Here is a 20,968-nt window from a genome sequence, read left to right as displayed (position 1 = left end):
AAATTCCTTAGATTGAGATAAATTTATTCCTACCAAATTTTCAAGTTTAAAATAGATAATATTATCTTAATCTCGAGCTTTATAATTCTGTACACGATAAAATTATCTACACAACTTAGATAATCTTAAAACAAATCTTATATTCTGAATGATTTAAATATTAATATCCAAGATTACACCATCAAATTATTAACCTGATATTAAACTGATATGATCACGATATTACAAAATCTCGGGTTTTACAGCCACTCCTGCCCCTTCCTCTATTCTTGAGGTTTAGAGCAGATCTCGATGATGTTCCTTCACCCGAATCCATCCTGCGAACTTCTTCAGCAAGAATTTGATCTCTGAAATCATTGAATTGTAGCTTTATTTTTCCAACAGAGTTGCTAACCGCTGCCCGCATCGGTTCCCAATTGTCTGGTAAAGACGCCAAAAGAATAAGTGCCCGAATCTCATCATCAAATTTAATTTCAACCAATGTTAGCTGTGAAACAATCGTGTTGAATTCATTGATGTGTTTAGCCACCGATGCATCTTCTCTCATCTTCAAGTTAAATAACTTCTTCATGATATGTACTTTATTATTTTCCGATGGCTTTTCGTACATGTCCGACAAAATAGACATCATCTCTTCCGTTGTTTTTGCCTCCGCCACATTATGTGCTACGTTCTTCGTTAGGGTCAATCGTATTACACCTAACACTTGTCGGTCAAGAAGTTTCCAGTCATCGTTCTCCATCTTTTCCGGCTTCTTTCTAGATAGAGGTTGATGCAACTTCTTGCTATACAAATAAAAAATAATCTGTAGTCGCCAGAACGAAACTTGTTGATACCAGTTCCCGATCCATCATCTCCAGCCATCGCTTCGCTAGCCTTAGAAAAAAAATCTAAAAAATCTTTTCTGATGTGGAAGATCAGAAAAAGCTGCAATCACAGAGCATACTCAGAATTCTTAAGAATTTTCACAACAAGGCTCTGATACCAGTTGTTGGGAAATTACATCGAAGCGATGCCGACCACGATGATAATATAGTACCGAAAAATTGCGGAATAAAATAATCAACAAAAACTTAAAGATTTACGTGGTTCACCCAAAAATAGGCTACGTCCACGGAGCACTGCAACTTTTATAACTGGAAGAAATATTACAACAAGTGTATACACCAATACACTAAATATCTCACTCCCAATCGAGTATACCGAGAAAATAATTTTTCTAACTCACACAAGAGAATTTCCGCACTCAAGAAAAAAATACACTTTTTTTTTCTGTGCAGTCTCTTTTTATCAAAGCTAAAAAGCTTTTGATTTTGGGATACAATAACTGAAAGAATTGAGCTCTATTTATAACTAATTCTCTCATTCAGTTTTATAAATTTTTTCGATGTGGGATACGTGATTTTTATTATTTTATTTAATGTGAGCCCGACCCCTTTAAATCTCACTTAACACGGAGAATTGAGATAAAATTGATACAAATATCGGAGACTTTTTAGTCGAAAGAGGTCAAAAAGAAGATTATGCAATTATGTTTCCTGAAGATAGTACGGGTAGACATTTTGATGTATTACACTATAAGAGGTCACTACCGAATAGATAGAAAATTGAAAGGAAATGACTGGTATATTCAATTTGTTTATACAAATATTTTGCTTCTTGCAAGCTGTTCAAGACACAAAGTAACATGGATAAAATTGGTTAGTTGGCTAATGATTGATATAAAGATAGTCATAATTTAAGTCGGATATTTGGAAATCATGAAGCGAGTAAGGAGCATATTGATTGCGTGACTAAATGGATTGAATTGGCAAAAAGATTACAAAAAAAATAAGAAAATAGATGAAAGTTTTCAAGTTGAAATTAACTAAAAAAAGAACACTGGAGACTTGTGTTAAAGAGAATATATAATTGTTATTGTGAGAAGACTTGAAAAAAATAAATTCACATTTCGAGGAGATACTGAAAATTTTTATGTTGCAGACAATGACATTGAAATGATTGCTGAGCTTGATTCCATAATGCAAGAGCTCATCCGGCATATTCAAGCACGCGAGATTCACTATCGATATCTTGGTCCTAAAATTCAAAATGACAAAACGGCATATTGAATATTATTTAAGTGATTACTTTATTATTATATTTAAAGATTATATATTATTTAATTTAATATTTATGTTTATAATTCACATGTTTAGTCTTGAAAAACTTACATTAAAGAAAAAAATGACTATTTTTCTAAAGGCCCAATATCTTAATTTCGGCTCAGGTCTACAAAATATCAGGTACGACACTGGCCTGTACCTCTCTTCCTAGTTGGGAAGTATATTTACAAATGGTTTTGGATCATTGGCTTTAGAACTCCCTGATACTTGATTTTGTTGGTTACTTCCCTGACACACTTCGTTTTTCACATTACTTTTGTCAACTTTGCTGGAAATGTTTTAGTTCCAAAATTTGAGAGTCCGGGCGTGCCTGGTGCAAATGAACTAAATTGATCACACATGTGTAAAATATCTAACTTCTTGAAAATCAAACGACGTAGGAATCAATTGACTATTGGTTATGATCTTCTAAGCCAATAAAAAACTAAAACCAAAGGATTTGAGTTAAAAACATTAATATAAAGTGGGAATAAAAATCTTAATATGATTGTGTATTCAGAAAAGCAAAAGAAATTACATAATATTAAAATACAAAGAAAGTTGCTAGAAACTGGAATGAAAATTGGAAAATATGTCTAGAAAAATGAAAACTTGAACGATGAAATTGTAGTATTTAGATTTGCATAAAAATGTAAAGTTTAAAGCGGAATAAACAATATATGTCAAATAAAAGAAATAATAAATCCCCTTATTACAATGTGCTGGTTTTTCAAATTAGAAATTTATCAGATTTATTATGGTATTTTCCGAGTAATAAGCATGAAAATTAAATAACGTACCATAGGAAACCAATACACGATGTAATGCCTTAGAAACAAAGGTAAAAATAATCCTTAAATCAGGTTAAATATGCATCTATACTAAAATTATTTTTATATTAAGTGATTTTTGTGTAAAAAATTCTAGAGAAGATATAATTTTTTTTAATTAAAAAAAATCGAGACAATTTTATAAGATTTTTGAATAGTTAATTAGAATACTTAGTTAAATATAATGAGTTTAACTAATTTTAAATTTATGAAATGTTGCAAAAATATTAAATATCATAAATGATAGAGTCGTTTGGACTTTGATAAGTTCGATACAAAATTCTCGCAGTTGAATTATATTTCTATCTTAGCAAATTTAGAAAGTCAGAATCGTGTGATTTACCATTAATGAGCTAATCACGTAGAATTTCCGTTATATATGCATAACCACACGCTAATGTGAATATGAATGGAAATTAGCAAGAAAATACATTATTCAAAAAATCGAATATAAAATGACAAATTTAACCCCCCGAGCCATGCACTTTCTCATCTATAAAACGCCTTCTCACCAATGCCCTAATCCGCAACGCAGAGCTAAAAAGTATTATTAATCGATCGACAATGTCATCTTCCAATAAAAATTCTCGCAGAAAGCCGGGCACGGATTCACTGGCGAGCCCTTTTTCAACTACTGATGCTGCTGCTACTAAAAAAAATAATGGAGGTGCGGCAGCTCGAGTCTGCACTACAAGAAAAAATATATTCAACAACACATGAAAGACAACGGTTTTTATTAAAACCGTTATCTTTTTACTTTTAACAACGGTTTTAACAAAAACTGTTGCCGTAGCCTAAAAAATTCTGCTCATAGACAACAGTTTCTTTAAAACCGTTGTCTTTGATATATCTACGACAACGGTTTTTAAAAACTGTTGTCTATGAGCGTTTTTTTTGGGCTACGACAACGGTTTTTAAAAACCATTGTCGATAAGTGTTTTTTTTTTGCGACAGTTTTGCTTAAAGCTACAACTTAAAAACTGTTGTCTTTCAACTTGTTTTTTTTATAAATTTGTTGTCAATATTAAATTTTGCGATAGTTTTAAGCAAAATCAGTCGCTAATTTAAAACTTGCGACGTTTTACATATAACCGTCGCTAAATTTAGCGACGGTTATATGTAAAACCGTCGTCGATTTAATTTTAGCGACGATTTTGCAAAAAATGTCGCTAACATTAGCGACGGTTTTTGTTAACCGTCGCTAATTTTAGCGAAGGTTTTAATAAAATCGTCGTCGATTTAAAAATAGTGACAGTTTAGCCAGAACCGTCTCTGTATTTAGAGACATTTTTCTAATAACCGTCGATAAATTTAGCGACGGTTAGAAAAATAACCGTCGCTATTGAAGCAAAAACCGTCGCAAACTGTCTATAAATATCCCTCTCCTCGATCCATTTTCTACCACACCACTTCACAACACTTAAATTTTTCTTCCTTACACCATTTTAGTTTCGAATTAGGATAAATTTTTTCTCTTTAAATTTTAGTAAATTTTTAAAATTAAGAATATAGTTAGCATGGTAAGATTATGAGTTTTTTTTATATTTATTAAAATTTTAAAAGTGATTTTTTTTTTTATTTTACTGAAAACATTAATGACGGAAATCATCTCAAACTGTCGCTAAAAATAACGACGATGTTTATAAAAAATCGTCGCTAATTGTATACCGTCGCTATTTAGCGACAGTTTACATTAATATCGTCGCTACTTTTAGCGACGGTTTGGAATGAATTCCATCGCTAATATATTTACGACGGTTTTTCCAAAACCGTCGCAAATTGTAGCTACTACAACACTCCAAAACCGTTGTCTTTGAGCGAATGCTTTAACCACAGGGTCTTTAACAACGGTTTTACACCGTCGTCTTTAGACGTGTACGACAACGGTTTTTCACCGTTGTCTTTGAGCACACCCTTTAACCACATGGCTTTTAATAACGGTTTTGTTTGACCTACAACAACGGTTTTTAACCGTTGTCTTTTGCTTTTTTTTTTTTTGTAGTGCTGGGAAGGAAACAAAGCCACGACCACAAGAACATCTTTGTCATCGACTCAAGGCCGGTCCTCTTCAGGAGGCGCAGCAAGTTTCCTTTGGGCAACTCGTTAGCAGACTTCTAGCTAGCTGTATATATATGTAGAATATGTACAAGATATAGAACCGCTGAAGGCCTCTGTCTATATATTCACTACTACAAAAACGGCAAACGACAATGGATTTTATCCGTTGTCGTAGCCATTTTAAAACTGTTGTAACCGAGGGTGTTGTTGAAAGTCCGTTCAACGACAACGGTTTTTATCCGTTGTGGTAGATCAAATTTGCGACTGTTTTTAAAAACCGTCGCTAAAAAATATAGTGACGGGTATGAATAAAATCGTCGCTAATTTGAATTAGCGACGGAACCGTCGCTAATTTAAAATTAGCTACGGGTAGCACTCAAGTCCGTCGCTAATTTTAGCGACGGTGAGTAATCAAGATTTTCGTCGCTAATTTGTTTCGAAAAATAAAAAAATACTTTTAATAATTTAATAAATCTAAAAGAAACTAATAATCAAAACTAAAATCGTGTAAAAGAAAAAAAATTTTAAGTGTTGTGAAGTAGTAAAATCGTGTAAAAGAGAAAAATTTTAAGTGTTATGAAGTGGTTCGAAAAATTTAACGTGTTGTGTGAAAGTGATAAAATTGTGTAAGAGAGAAAAATTTTAAGTGTTGTGTGAAATGATAAAATGGTGTAAGAGAGAAAAATTTTAAGTGTTATGAAGTGGTGAGAAAAATTTTAAGTATTGTGTGAAGTGATAAAATGGTATAAAAGAGAAAAATTTTAAGTGTTGTGGAGGAAAATGAATCGAAAATGGAGATATTTATAAACAGTTTGCGACGGGTTTTGGTTAAACTGTCGCTATTGGCGACGGTAAATGATAAATCGTCGCATTTATTTTATTTGTTAACGGTTTGGATTTAAACCGTCGCTAAAATTAGCGACGGAGCGACGGGTTTTATTTAAGCGTCGCTAAATTTAAACATGCGACGGGTTTTTTTAAAACGGTCGCTAAGATTAGCGACGGTTATTTCAAAACCGTCGCTAATTTAAAATTAGCGACGGTTTTTACAAACGGTCGCTAAATTTACCGTCGCTAAATATTGCAACGTTTTCCAAAACCGTTGTTGTTTGTGCAAAAACCACGTTAATCGACAACGGTTTCTTCAAATCGTTGTCCATTGTCCAAAAAAACACGCTAATAGACAACGGTTCACCGTTGTCGTTGACCCTAAAACAACGCTCAAAGAAAACGGTTCATTCACCCCAAAAACCGTTGTCTTTGACACCAAAAAGACAACGGTTTTTAAAAACTGTTATCTTTGACCCCCCAAAGACAACGGTTTTTAAAAACCGTTGTCTTTGGCCCCCCAAAAGACAACGGTTTTCGATAAAACCATTGTTAAAAACATACGACAACGGTTTTTGTGAAAAACCGTTGTCGTATGTGCGTTGTTGTATGCAGAATTTCTTGTAGTGATTATATTAAAAACCGTTGTCTTTGGCCCCCCAAAAGACAACGATTTTCGATAAAACCGTTGTTAAAAACATACGACAACGGTTTTTGTGAAAAACCGTTGTCGTATGTGCGTTGTTGTATGCAGAATTTCTTGTAGTGATTATACATGTGAATTTTAATTTAAGACTCTTCCATTTTCGTTATTTTCATAAATCTTTTTATCGTTCAATGTTGTGAGTTTTGTGTTACGATATTATTTAGCTCGTAGAATAAGATGATATGGATTTATAATATGTGGATAATAAACTAATAGAGATAAATAATATAATTATTTTAAACTCAAATTATTTTAGTTATCGAGTCTAGAGTTCTCTCTTTCACATCAAAATAGTGTTTGTACTTGGTTAATTGGCAGTATTAATTGATTGCTCATCTTACAAAATATAATAGACGTTTAACTTGGTCGCATGCCATAGTTTTTTTCACGATATTTATTTTTTTTCTATTTTATATACATCAAATATGTTGATTTTGATTTAAAATAATTTTCGGGACTAACTTAATTATACATAAATCAAACAATACAAAGAATTTCCTCACATTTTAGTCTCAGCAAAGAGAGAACCAAGCATATATTAAGTAAGTCACGAAATGTTTCTTCAAATCAATACAATACAATATCATAAAATAAAAACATATATTTTTTCAAAAATAAAAAAATATTATACATGCAATCTAAAGTAATATAGTAATGTTTCTTCATGTCACGCTTCGAAACTCAGGGTTGACACCGGCGTTGTTTAACAATCACACAATCGAAAACAACAAGCCTCGTAGCATAGTATAAACCGAAACAAGTTTATATCATAATTCAAAAGAAATAACATTGTCTTTACAACTCAATAACCGAAAACAACATAATCTAATGCGGAAACGTTACAACTGAATAATAAAAATTTAAACTTAACTAAAAATTTTTAAAATCTCAAATCTCGAATTTCACCAGCCCTAAAACTGGTCCGACTCTTCCTCCTCGAGTTGTTCATCAGGCTTATTTGGAAAAAGATTGTAAGGGGGGTGAGTATTTTGGGAAATATTCAGCAAGTGGGGGCCGCATCGAGCACAATATAACAACATTCATAAAATTTCGAAAATCACATGACTTGCGTACATAATTCATAACCCATGCATAACATTGACCAGGCACTTAGATTTCTCTACTTTCTATGGTTTACTGATATCAGTCCCTAATTTTTAATCATCTAAAGGGGCGAGGCCATATAACTGTTACAATCCCACCCATGTAAGAGCCATAAATATATCATATTAGGATTCCAACCCGTATACAGTCGAATCCTCACAGTGTCCAAATCCATATGACAAACAACACAGTAACGGAGTAGAACAAGGATTTGTAATCGACCGTATTTTCGAAAACAAACATATGCATAAACCGAAAGTTTAACTTTAAAACAAGCCCACATACTTTGGTTTTTGAACGCTAAAATACGGGTGCACGGCTTCGTGGATTGGATCACTTCTTGTTCTTCACTCGGACGGCACTTCGGCTCGATTTCTAGCCTAACCTTGGGACGATTTGCAGCAGAACTTTGCCTCACTTGGCTGCTGGAAATTTCGAAATTTGCAGCAAGGATTTTCGAAATTTTGGTGTGAGGAATGACTAGGAGTGATGGCCTATTTATAGGTGAAGGGAATGGAGCTAAATAAGGTAGTCAAATCATGTCCAATTAGGCCTCAAATCCCACATTTTTTGGCTCCTAATCTATTCCATGGCTGCTGATTTTTGCTACCAAATTGGAGCTCTTTAATTCCTAATCTTTTACCCTAGAATAGCTCGAAAATATGGTGCAAGGGAGGGGAGGATTTTTTAGCAAACTTTGATGATTTGTTTCCAATTTACCTTGAAAGCTTCCTTGTATCAATGCATCACAATAATTAGGCATAGAATATAGTAGGATTTTCGAAAATTGTGTGCAATATCCATGCCTCAATCCTCTAGATCTTGTATGATATCTTCCCATCTTGCAATATATCCTACAAATTTCGAAAATATGCGTGTTCATGTATAAACTCGTACCATTTAATTAAAAATTGTATTCCCAAAAGTATTACAAAATATTCTCACCTAAAATGTGAACACCAAAAAATTTAATAAATCCTAAAATTGGAGTTGCCTAGTTGGGTTCTCACACTTTATCATAACATGAGAACTCAAAATTAATTTATAACTTCTACCAAATAATATTCAGGTATACATACAATATTATGTTTAGTTTATGTATTTAATTGCAAATAATACTCGCTATCTCATAATTCTTTATAAAATAAAGTGTAAATGATCAATAAATCTCCAACAATATAGTTGCATTTGTGTTCAGTTATTGTCAGACCAAATAAATTTCTACAGTCCCTGATTCACAAAAAAATGTTTCTGCACTCCTGGGCCCCCAATTGTTTTCTCGGATGAATATACTATTATATGATATTTAAGTACAAAATGTTTCAGATCTGACACTAATATATGATTTTTTTTAGTACTCGAAAATGTATAACAAGTATTGATATTAATGACATGTCTTTTTTTGGATGAAAATCAGTACAAAATATGGTATTAATATATGATATTCTATTACAAAATATTTTAGATATGATACTAATATATGATTTTTTATTAAACAAACATGTATAACAATTGTTGATATAATATAGATGTTCTAATTATATATTCAAAACTTTATCTTTTGTATAATCTAAAACAGGTAGTATTCAAATATCATATATTAGTTATAGATTTTTAATGTTCATTTTATCAAATTTCATCCAAATAAATACATGTGAGCTTAGGGAATAATAAAACATTTTTTGTATGAATCAAACACCGCAAAGAAATTTTGGGGGACCAAACAAAAATAGTGAATTTTCAATATTTCCAGCAACATGGCGCAGCCCCATTAGTGGCATATTAATTAATTCCAAGTAATATAGGAAGTTTAATTAAATTACGTTGTAAGATAGAATCACACACACACACATTGTAAATCGTGAGAAAAAGACATTATTCAACAATTGAATCTCTAAACAAGTCGAATGACTCATTTAACCAATATTATGTAAATCCACACGCAATATATAACCACTCACACAAATATCTGTGTATATATGTGTAGGATACAACTTGCTCATTTGAAAGGCCAACGTACACAAAATAGAAAAGTTATTTATAAAAATTAATACAATAGAAATCAAAACATATAAATTTTTAACTGTAATTTTTTTTATAGAATTGTGGTACATACATACACATATTCTTTTTTCTTAGAACACCTTTTAAAATCTTTTATAAACTTTTTTTACAAATATTTTATTTGGACAAGTACTTATAAAACGTTTTTATAAGTGTTTTTTCAATAATTTTATAAAATATTTCAAAATTTGGTTTAAGAATAAATATGTGTTTGAAAAACTATTCTATAAAAATATTTTAGAGTTGAGAAGATGTCTGGTTTGTAATGACGAAATGAACTATCCCGATCTCGAGCTCTTTATGGGGCCATATTTTGTAAACGGACTCCCTCTAGGACATTCTCTCTAATGGGTTTTCTCATGCGTTGTCACTCATAATATCTCACCCTTGAAAATGGTGTCTTTCGTCTTTTCCAACACTCGAACTCATAATCAAGCTTAAGTATCTAGATTTCTAAAATGTTGTATCAATTAGGCTAGTCCAAACTAAGAGTGGGGAAAAATACCGAATTTTCGGTATATCGATGTTATCGTACCGAAAAATATCGAATTTATCAAAATTTTTGGTATACCGAAATTTTCGCTACAGTGTGGTACCGATACCGAAATATTCGGTACCGTAACGGTATGAAATTTTGAATTTTCGGTAAATACAGAAATACCAAAATAATATATAAAATTTAAAAATATATAATATTTTTAAATAATAAAATTAAAATTTTAAAAAATAGTATTTTTTTGTATAAAACAATATATATTGATATCGTATCAAAATAAAGAATTTAACTTCTGTTTGGACTCATCATGTTGGAATATTCCAAATCAAAGTTCAGTGAAGCAACTCGACTCATAGTTGAGAATTTATACTGTTGAGAAGTCTTATCTATGTCGTCTAACCTTACAGCTAGCTAGAGGACTTGATGCTGGGCCACGACTTGTTAAAAAGCTGAAAGGCTTCAGAAATCACAAGACCTCATAAATTGGTGCAAAGATAGCAGAAAGTCGCACATGTTGCGGTTGAAGTTTATTGGTATTCATTGATGTCTTGGATCTCCATACACATGTTGCATTTGGTGTTTACTGTCTTGACGGATTTGTTTCGTATATATCTTTCCTGGTCTCTTTTACTGTCTTGAGAGCTTTGTTTAGTATTGATGATCACTGGCTGTTAGACTTACTTTAATTGTGGTGATGAGAGTCAAAACCAGTAGGTGGTGATAGTAAAAACATAGGAAAATATAAATAACAGAAGTACTCGTATCGCTAAAACAGAAGCAGTACTTATCGAGTATTTCTTAGCTAAACTTAACGGTTAGCAAAAACAGAAGCAGAACTTAATGTCTTTAGTTTGATCGTTACAAGTCTTAATGTTACTGTTATCTTACATAGTACTAGTATTAATTGCACCATTTAATGTTGTACGAAGACATTTAACACGCCTTATTAGTTTTGGTATAAAACAAAGACTGATTATTCTGAAGCTTTTTGCAGGACCTTTTTTCGGTGATAAAGCTGATTCACTCAGAGTTAAAAAAGTTGTTTTGTTTATAGACGTTGGATTCAAGGTTTCTATATATTAAAGGATCAATCTAATATAGAAAAGAACGATTATTATTGACAAGGAACACATTCTCTGTCTATCATTCCAATGTTGTTTTGAGCAATCAAAAACTACTCTTTATCTTCAAGCTCAATATACAGAAAAGCAGCACACTCTTTATAGCAAATATATGATCTTCTGAGATCATCTTGTGCTGCTGTTTCTTTATCTCTTCACAAGTTATTCACCTTCTTACATCTTATTGAGAAGAGTTTGTAATCTGGAAAAGAGTCTTTTCCAGAACCTTGTTGTATTCATTATATTGTGTTGTGAAACTAAAAGTTTCAGTAGGCGAAGGGATAAAGAAACAGCAGAAGGAGAGACGTAGAATATTTAATCTTCGAACTTCCAGAAACAACTACTATTTACTGCCTACTGTTTTATTATTTTCACCTCAAACCATCAGATCGTTTTCGCACAAGTTATTGTGATCTGCTGGAAATATATTCGAACAAAATGAGATATAATCTCTAACATGATTCTAGAACCTTTGCAAAAACATCAAAGAAAGGAACAAGTTTATTCACCCCTATCTCTCTAAACTCTAAATCGATCCCCAACAAGTGATATCAGAGCGATTTATTCTTGTTATGAAAATCTACAACAGAAATGGCACATTTCAGCAAAGTCCTTATGTTCTTAAAGGAGGATTTCGATGATTGCAAGATTAGGATGGATGCCCATCTTGTAGCCCAAGACGATGACATGTGGTTTATCATCACAAATAGTCCCTTGAAAATTCTAAAGTCTAATATAGCTATTGCTGTTACAGAAGGAGCACCACAAATATTTGAAAAGCAAAGAAGTTAATGGACAAGTGAGGACAAAAAGAAAGCAAATCTAGACAATGTTGCTAAGGATATTCTTTACAAAACACTTGACAAGAATACCTTCATCAAAATCAAATTGTTTCCTACAACAAAAGAGATCTGGGAGAAACTCATCCAAATTTGTGAACGAAATGAACAGACAAAGGAAAACAAGTTGTCTGTGGTAATGCAAAAGTTTGAAAATCTTAAGACGAAAGCTGGAGAAACTCTAAGCAAATTTGATGAGTTATTCAGTGGCTTAGTAAATGAACTAGCAGCTTTGGGAAAGGAACTTGGCAATAGAGAAGTGACACTCAAAGTGATGAGAGCTTTACCCAGTGAATATGATATTAAGACAATGGCTATGAGAGTCTCAAAAGATCTGAACAAGTTGGAGATACATGACTTATTTGCAGATTTGAAAGCTTATGAGTTTGAATTGGAAGTAAGAAGTGGAGAAGAGCCCTTGTCGAATCCACCTACCAAGGCTCTTACATCTACTGCTACTGCTACTGATGCAGTTGTTTCAAGTGTGTCACCTGCTGCTGCTATTGAAAGTACATATGACAAGACTGCTGAACAAATCAGCAATGATGCAATGTCCCTATTCGTGAAGAAATTTTCAAGATTCATGAAGAAGAATCACCGAGCATACCAAAGTCCGAACCGAAACTTCAAAAAAGAATCACCACCTGGTGATATGGAATGCTTCAACTATGGAAAATTGGACATTTTATTGCTGATTGCCCGAAACCTAAGAAGGATGACCAAAAGAAGAAGGGGTACAAGCGAAATGATAAGAAATCTAGAAGAGACCGCAAAGCAATGATTGCTGAAGAAAGTAAATCGAAATGGACAGATTCTAACTTTGAGTCTTCGGACTCATATGGCCATTCCAGTGATAGTGATGAAGAAGAAATCAAGTGTCTCATGGCGAACACTGAATCAGCCTTGACATCTGGAGAGGTGTTTGATTTTGATTCTGATGAATTTACACGAAATGATTTAGTTAATGCATTGCATGATATGGTAGAAGAGTACTCAAGACTTTCTCAGTCATTTGAGGAAGTTAAAATTGAAAATCAAAACTTGAAAGATCAAATCAGTAAGTTCACTTGCTTGCAAGAAAACAGCTGCAGTGATCTAGAAGTTGAGATAAGTACATTGAGAGCTGAGAATGACAGAGTAAATCAGATTACCAGACAATGATATCTGAAAATCAGAAGCTATCGGTACTGGTGAATGCATGGAATAAGTCTTCTGTTTCATTACAAAAGATGCAAGAATTACAGAAGCAATCTGGAGACAGGAGTGGTCTCGGATTCAGTAATGATTAAAGCACTTCTGAAACAAGTGCAAAGCCAAAACTGGATATGTGCAGAAGAAAATACATTCACTTTATTAAATCCAATATGGTACATAAACCAGAAGTACCGACTGTTCAAATTGAAAGGTTTTTAGACCAGACAAACAAAAGTAAATATTATGGTCTGGGTTACGTTGAACCTAAGAGTAGAATCCATCAGAGTGCTGGATCTAGTAGAGGATTCAACTCAGGAGGAGAACCCTCTGTGAAGGTTAGAAACTACCAGTACTATAATTTTATACCAGTTCAGAAGAGATACAGACCAGACTATAAAAACAGAAGGGAACAACAACATCCTAAAATGCATTTTGTTAGAAATAACATTAATAGACCTTTTGTTGCATGCACCTCTGGGGATACCCGAGATACAATATCACCTAAAATTGTACAAATGTGGGTTCCTAAAACACTGATAAGGCTTGGACCCAAATAGATTGGGTAACAGTTACTAAAACTTGTGTTTACAGGAACAGGAGAGGAAAGCCTAGATAAGCAGCTTAACATGGTATCTGGCAGTGGATATTCCAGACATATGACTGGGCAAAAGAGTCTACTTTCAGAAATACTGAGTTGTAATGGACCAAAGATAACTTTTGGGGACAACTCAAAAGGTAAAACCTTGGGTAAGGGTAAGATTATCCATGGTAATATAACTATAAATGATGTGCTCTTGGTTCAAAATCTATGTTAAAATTTAATTAGTATTAGTCAACTATGCGATAACGGATACTCAGTAGCTTTTCAGAAACACACCTGCACAGTTAAAGATGCTAATGAGTCTATAGTCTTAACCGGAAAGAGAGAACGAAACACTTACAAAGTATCATGGAACAAAGATCATGTTAATGTTCCTACATGTTTAGTTGCCTCCCTAAGTAATAAACATTGGTTATGGCACAAGAGATTAAATCGTCTTAACTTCAAGTCAATCATTAATCTCAAGAAGCATAATATAGTTGATGGTTTACCTGATATTAGTTTCGTTAAGAATCATGTATGTTCTGCATGTCAACTTGGCAAACAAGTAAGATCTAGCTTTAAGAATAAATGTAGTAAATCAACATCAAGACGTTTGGAACTATTGCATATGGACTTGTTTGGTCCAATCCCTATCATGAGCTTAGGGAGAATAAAATACACTCTTGTTGTAGTTGATGACTTTTCTAGATTTACTTGGGTAATCTTTCTAGCTGGAAAAGATCAAACCAGTGGTCTCCTGATCAAGCTTCTGAAAGAGATTCAAAATGAAAAATCAGTTTCTATCATTAAAATCAAAAGTGATCGGGGCACTGAATTTACTAACAAAATTCTTGAGTTATATTTGGATGAACAGGGTATTCATCATGAATATTAAGCTGCCAGAACATCTCAACAAAATGGAGTAGCTGAGAAGAGAAACAGAACTCTCAAAGAAGCTGCTAGAACAATGCTAGCAGATGCAGACATCTCTCAGCGCTTCTAGGCAGAAGCAATCAACACAGCGTGTTATACACAAAACAGAACCATGATCAACAAGAGGCATAATCAAACTTCATATGAGATATGAAAAGGGAGTAAGCCTAGTCTATCATATTTTCATATGTTTGGTTGTAGATGTTTTGTGCATACTAATGGTAAAAATTACTTATCAGCATTTGATTCAAAATCAGATGTTGGAATTTTTCTTGGATATTCAGCAGTAAGCAAAGCATATAGAATTTTCAACAATAGAACTCTTAATGTTGAAGAATCTATTCATGTCGTCTTTGATGAAGATAGCAGTGCTCCGAAAATTTCTAACATGTCAAATCTAAGTAACAGATTAGACAGAATTCATCTGAAACTGTATAGTGAAGATGATGTAGAACCAAATGTCAAAAATGCTCAAAATCCAAAACTAGACATTCCTATGGTAGAACCAGTTGTACAGAAACAGGATGTACCAGAACCAGCGGATGACATTCCAGAACCTACTACTGCTTTACCTGAGCATGATCCAAATCCATTAAATCAGGAAGAAATCCCTCTAAACCCTTTTGTTTGGAGAAAATCACCCCCTCCATCTTTGGTTATTGGAAATCCAGCAGCTCCATTAAGAACCAGAAGGCAAATGATAAATGAATATATGCATGCTGCTTTTATTTCTCAGGATGAACCAAAGAAGATTGAAGAAGCTCTTCTGGATCCCAGTTGGATTGAAGCTATGCAAGAAGAGCTGAATCAATTTAAAAAAAATGAAGTGTGGTTTCTTGTACCTAGACCATCTCATCAACCAGTTATTGAAACTCGGTGGGTATTTAGAAACAAGCTAAATGAAGAAGGTATTGTTGTTAGAAATAAAGAAAGGTGGCTCAAGGTATTGGTTTCCTATGGCCCATTATTGGAACTGATGTAATGCCTTACAAATAACATTCATTATCACAACATAATTCACTTTCATTGTTAATTATATAATTCAAATACTCAATAATATGACAAATATCATGATTTATCGAGAATAAAAATATGATTTACGATAATACGATGCGAGGTGTGATACTCATTGTACCATAATACGATGCGAGGTGTGATACTCATTGTACCACATCTTAAAAATTAAAGATTTAAAATGAGTTTATAATGGGCTTACAATGGACTTCTATAGGAACTTGGATTAATCAGTTTCGTAAAGCGAAGACGAATACGAAATAGTTGCTATATAAGAGGCCCATTGTGCAGTCACGTAGGTGCGAGCCCAAGCTCGAGGCGTGACAAAATGGTATTAGAACCGGTCACCAGCAAAGAACGCCGAGAAATAAGTGTTATGAAGGGCAAAGTGCTACGTGCATGGGAGCTACCTCTCGAACCTGTGGGACAAAGTGCTACATGACGGGAGCCATCTCTTGAACCTGTAGGAGCCACATCTAAATTCTCGGTGCTGGTGGATCGAGGGGTCAAGCCGCGACGAGGACGTCGCGTTCTGAAAGAGGGGTGATTGTGATACCCTTTGTACCATATCTTAAAAATTAAAGATTTAAAATGAGTTTATAATGGGCTTACAATGGACTTCTATAACAACTTGGATTAATCATTTTCGTAAAACGATGACGAATACGAAGTAGTTGCTATATAGGTGGCCCATTGTGCAGTCACGTAGGCGCGGGCCCGAGCTCGGGGCGTGACAGAAAATTATGATATAAACTGGTTTTTGTTTATACTGTGCTAAGAGGCTGATTGTTTTCGATTGTGTGATTGTTAAACAACGTCGGTGTCAACCTTGAGTTTCAGGGCGTGATACAAGGTCCTTATTACAGAGGTCGTTGCATCTTACTCCAATGTCTGGTGGCGAGGCGCGACTGCTATTGGAGATTGAGGAAGACGAATGGGAAAAAGGAGGAACAAGGTTACGGAAAATGCTTGTTCTTTCTCTTCTTTTCCCTTTTCCTTTCCCAAAGTGGTAAGTTGTATACTAAAAATTAACTCGAGCCCAATTATCCCGATTTTGCATTTAATTTATACTCGTGTGTTATTTAAATCATCGCTTGTATTTTATATTGTATTAATTCCGATATTCTAAAATACATATTTTTAACATATTTTTTAAATTTCTTTGGTATAATTAATTATTTTAATTAATCAACTCAATAATTATTTTAATTATATCAAATTATTGGATAATTAATTACAGTACCTTACCATTTAAAATCAAATTGATGTCATGTACATAGCAAGATTACTATCTATTACTAATGTTGAAATGGAGACATGGATAATAAAATAAATTATTAATTAGAAAAACATAATAAATTAGAAATTCTAATATTAAATTTAAATAAAAATTACTCTAATCTGATTTATATTTCATATAAAAATTTAGTATATGTAAATATAAAACTATATTTTATATTTTAAAAAAATTATTTTACGTGAACACATCATTTACGAATATGTACTAGTTACTCCACCCCATGTCTTATTCCTAAAAAAGATAGCTTTTGATTTATAGTTTGTCAACTTCTCTTTCAATAAATCAAAGCCCATTTCTCGCTCTTTGGCAATTATACTCCAATCAACCCGTGCTTAAAAGCCGTGCTTAAAAGCTAAACTTCATAATCTTCCCTCAACATCATGGAAAATAGACTAATTGAACTCCAAAATACCCCACTCCCAAAAGTATATTCCAAACCACCCACGCCATCACTCGAGGATCGAGGAGATAAAGCAGACGATAGAGACCGTTTGTTGTGTGTTTGTCGAGGAAATTAGAAGGACACTTCCTTCCAATTATTTATATATCTATTTATTTTGATAGATTTGTGCAATGTCTTTGCATTTAATAGTTGAATAGTTCGATGACTTACTGCTTAGGTTTAACATTTTTTTGTAGATAGGTTAGTTTGAAATTTATGCTTTGAACATTTACGGATTGTAGGAAATTTAGTAGTTATTCGTATAAGAAAATGAATATATTATATTGATTGTTAAACTACTTTTTTTTTTAAAAAAAATATGAAATGAAGTAATTTCTTTATTGTTAGTGATTTTTTTATTTTTATTGAAACAACACATAATATGATGTATCATATTACATGTAATGCGTACATGAATTACATGTAACGTGTGTGCTCAGTTACTAGTAATATTAATGATCAGATAAGGACAAACAAAATTCAATTTTATAGGAATAACCTGTTACGAGAAAAAGTAAATTACAAAAATAAGAAAAAGGCAAAAAAAAAAAGATGATAAGGAAAAGAACAAGGAAGGTGGACAAGCATTATGGGAAAAGGAAGTGAAGCAAAAGAGGAATGGGAATGAATCTAAGCACATCAGCTTTCCTTAAACCCACCTTTTTTTGTCATGCACATCAGATTTCCTTTCCCTGTTTGCCGTTGAACAACTTGTTGTCTAGTCATGAATATAAAGAATAAAATCCAATAACCCGAACCCCAAGGCTTGGCCAACTTATAAAAAGGGCATATTGATCCGTCCGTCTATCAAAATAAACATGGCTAGTAATCCTCCTACTCCTCCATTACAAAAATTCAGCGGCAAGCCGCGCACTGACTCACTTGTCAGCAGCTTTGCAGCTACAAATCCTACTACTACTACTACTCATATTCCCACAAATGCTAATGGAGGCGCTGCCACTCTTGTGTTTGGAAATAATGAAGTGAATGCAAGACCAACACCTCCATCATCGACTCGTGGGCGGCACCCTGCTGGTGGCGCAGCAAGCGTCCTTCCCTAAACTCATCACTTGTAACTAGTTTCATGGCCTATATATCTATGTTGTCATGAGTTACAAGTATAATAAATATGAGATGTGTCTTTCAATTTCATTTCATATATCCATCTATCTATCTATGTGTTTCTTTTTACTTGATTTGATGATATGTATTTGGATTTCGTACCCTCCAAATATAATCTCCGTTGATTTTGATTTGAACTTTTTTTAAATGTCAAAACGACCTAAGTTATGCATAGATCAAATCTAGCAAACTTACACGTGATTCTTCCTCACGAGATGAAATTGATAAATTAGCTAACAATTTCATGTATTTTTAAACACGCTAAAATCCTTTGAAAAATCGACGAGCTGACAACTTCATGTATGTAGTATCACTAAATTTAATTATTGATTTAATGAATTCTCTGATAACTTGGATAATTATGAGAAATTACAAGAATTGATAATATTAGAAATTGTTTCATTAAACGTGTTTTGACAAAGTTTAAGTTATTTCGAATATTTTTCTTAAAATAAGGTCCAAAACAATATTTTTTGTATTAAGCCCAACAATGTAGAGATAAAAATTGACATATTTATTAACATAAAAATAAAACCCACTTTCATCATCGTTTGTCAAAGAGCTCTCTCTGTAATTAGACATCGGTAAGTTAAACTATATATTATATATATATTTTTACATCTTCTATTCTTCTTGATTTTACGAATAATAGTTGCCCTTGAAAAACTCAAATTCTTGTGATCTTGTTCAAGTCTTCCATCATCAAGGAATTAAGAATTGGGTTTCTACACCAAATTTGGGAAATTTTTAATTGTTATTATTTATTGTAATTTGTAATTTTATGGGGGGTTTTTTTTATTTCATTGTTACATGAACGAGCTTGGCTTTTGCAAAATTTTAGGGCCTTTTACATATTTTTATGTGGTTATGTGATTATTTAGAACTTACGAGTATATATTATCTAAAGAGTATATATTATTGAATAATATATTGAAAAACTTGATACTAATATAAATAATAATAGTAAATAAGTTCTTCAAGGCCACATTGTGAATAAATTGGACGAAGAAGACAATGTTGATAGTATTGAAGATGTTCGACTTGAAAATATGAATCAAGAGAATTTGGTTCCCTTAAAGATTGATGATCCGGAGAATTGAGATAAAATTTATACAAATATCGTGGGCTTTTTAGTCGAAAGAGGTCCAAAAGAAGATTATGCAATTATGTTTCCTAAAGATAGTATGGGTAGACATTTTGATGTATTACACTATAAGAGGTCACTACCAAATAGATAGAAAATTGATAAGAAATGACTGGTATATTTAATTTCTTTATACAAAATATTTTGCTTCTTGCAAGCTGTTCAAGACGCAAAGTAACATGAATAAAATTGGTCAGTTGGCTATAGATAGAAAATTGATAAGAAATGACTGGTATATTTAATTTCTTTATACAAAATATTTTGCTTCTTGCAAGCTGTTCAAGACGCAAAATAACATGAATAAAATTGGTCAGTTGGCTAATGATTAATGATATAAAGATCGTCATAATTTAAGTCGGATATTTGGAAATCATGAAGCGAGTAAGGAGCATATTGATTGCATGACTAAATGGATTGAATTGGAAAAAAGATTACGAAAAATAAGACAATAGATGAAAGTTTGCAAGTCGAAATTAAAGAAGAAAAAACACTGGAGACTAGTGTTAAAGAGAATAATTGTTGTTGTGAGAAGACTTGCAAAAAATAACTTGACATTTCGAGGAGATAATGAAAATTTTTAGGTAGCAAACAATTACATTGAAATGATTGTTGAGCTTGATTCCATAATGCAAGAGCTCATTTGGCATATTCAAGCACGCGAGATTCACTATAAATTTCTTGGTCCTAAAATTCAAAATGAGTTGATACAGATGTTGGCACATGAAGAGAATATTTCGATTATTACAAAAATTAAAATAGCAAAATATTACTCAATCATACTAGATTTTTACTCCAGAAGCGAATCATGCATGAGGATCAAATGTGTCTTGTAATACGTTGTGTGGACAATTCAACAAACTCTGCAATGGTAGAAGAACATTGAATAGAATTTTTGAAGGTGGATGATACGTCATGGAATGGACTTTTTACCAAACTACTAGATGTTTTGAGAGAATTTGAGTTTAGTACTGATGATATAAGAGATCAAGGGTATGACAGTGAATCAAATGAGAAAGAGAAACATAAGGGCGTACAAAAAAGGTTGC

This window comes from Primulina huaijiensis, chromosome 16 (assembly GCF_012295235.1).
Source record: "Primulina huaijiensis isolate GDHJ02 chromosome 16, ASM1229523v2, whole genome shotgun sequence".
Taxonomy (NCBI): Eukaryota; Viridiplantae; Streptophyta; class Magnoliopsida; order Lamiales; family Gesneriaceae; genus Primulina; species Primulina huaijiensis.
This window is presented reverse-complemented; position numbering follows the sequence as displayed.